Genomic DNA, 1,740 nt, shown 5'->3' with positions numbered 1-1,740 from the left:
GTGGGTGGGTGGGGGTAGGTGATGAATAGTGGATGGGTGAGTGGATGGGTGGATAGACAGTTATGTGGATGGTGGATGGGTGGGTGAATGAATAGTGGGTCAGTGGGTTGGTGGGTGGATAGATAGGTAGGTGAGTGGGTGGATGGATGCATGGGTGGGTGCATGGATACCTAGGTGGGTGGATGGTGAGTGGATGAGGGTGAGGGGTGGGTGGGTAGGTAGATGGGTGTGTAGATGGATGGTTGGTTGGATGGGGGTAGGTGGGTGGGTGGTGGTTGGATGGGGGTGGATATGTGAGTGGGTGGCTGGATGAGTGGATGGATGATGGGTGGCTGAGTAGGTGGATGGGTAGTGGGTAGGTGGATGGGTGGGTGGATGGATAGGTATATAGGTGAGTAGGTGGTTGGATGGGGTAAGTGGGTGGGTGGTTGGAAGGGCTGGATGGGTGGATGGGAGAGTGGATGGGACAGTGGGTCATATCTTAAAACACTAGTAGGCATCATTGGCTCTGCTAATTTTACCCCTAAATGCTGAATGAGGAGATACCGAGTTTGGAACAGTTCTAGAATTGGGTCCCCACTTTCAGTAAATAATCCAAAGCTCTTAGTCTATCTCAAGATAAAGTGTTGATGGGTAGAGGAGAGGGTAACTGAAATTCTGCCTTGTATATTTGTATGAAATATGTGAAAATGAAAGTTTTTAATTCCTTTGAGACATTAAAAGCCATAAGCTGGGTCATTTAAAAGCAAGATCCCCTAAATAGAGATGGATTAAAATGGAACTTCCCCGGGTATTCTGTGCTGCGAGTGAATTCAGTGTGACGATTTTGCAAATAGAAAGCAGCACATAGAAGGCCATTTCCTAAGAATCAAGAAAGATGGCTCCGTAACTGACCGCACCCCTCTGTTGATGGATTTTGTCCTTTTGACTTCTCCTGATACCCTCTTTTCTAATCTAACAGAACCTTAAGAACATGTCCCATGCACCAGTAGAGTGGCCAAGCTTCCAGAACAATGCAGGGACTCGGAGCCCATCACAGATGCCCCAGCAGTTACGCCGTCGTGCGCGTTATGGTCTCAGGAAGTGACGATGAGGATTGTGATTGATTAGTGTTTACTGAGCCTTGCTGATTGGATTTCTGCATGGCTTATTGAAGAGGCACTAAAAATCACGTAGGGAACAGCCTGCGAGTTTCTGGTTTGAAATGCTGCCTTATGTGTAATAGCACTTAATGAGGGTTTATTAAGTCAATCAATCAACTAATCATCAATCACGGTCCTCTGACCCAGCCTGCCTTTTCATCGACATCCCCGCATCTCTGTCGTAGCTGACATTCTGATCAAACAGATGGGCGGCCCTTTCCAACGAGCGCCAGATCACCTTTGTCTATATTGGCTCTTCTTTGCAAATCCTTTGGAAGTCCTCCTCCACCTGGTGAAATTCTGCTGTTTCTTGAACGCCAGCTCCAGTGTCATAGCCTTGGGGCCTTTCCCTGTGTCTCCTCCTTCCCTGACTGTGTCCTAGAATCCAGTCCCTGAGCTGCCTGATGGAGGAAGAAGCCCCATTTCCTGGTTTACACGGGCTACCATGTTAGTGCTGGAATAGTAGTGAGCGTTCCCGTGTCGGTGCTGCAGTAGTGATGAGTGTTCCGTGTCGGGAACACTGGAATAGTGAGCGTCCCCGTGTCGGTGCTGGAATAGTGAGCGTCCCCGGGTCAGTGCTGGAATAGTGAGCGTCCCC

The sequence above is a fragment of the Mandrillus leucophaeus genome, unplaced genomic scaffold, assembly GCF_000951045.1.
Source record: "Mandrillus leucophaeus isolate KB7577 unplaced genomic scaffold, Mleu.le_1.0 Scaffold416, whole genome shotgun sequence".
Classification (NCBI taxonomy): domain Eukaryota; kingdom Metazoa; phylum Chordata; class Mammalia; order Primates; family Cercopithecidae; genus Mandrillus; species Mandrillus leucophaeus.
This window is presented reverse-complemented; position numbering follows the sequence as displayed.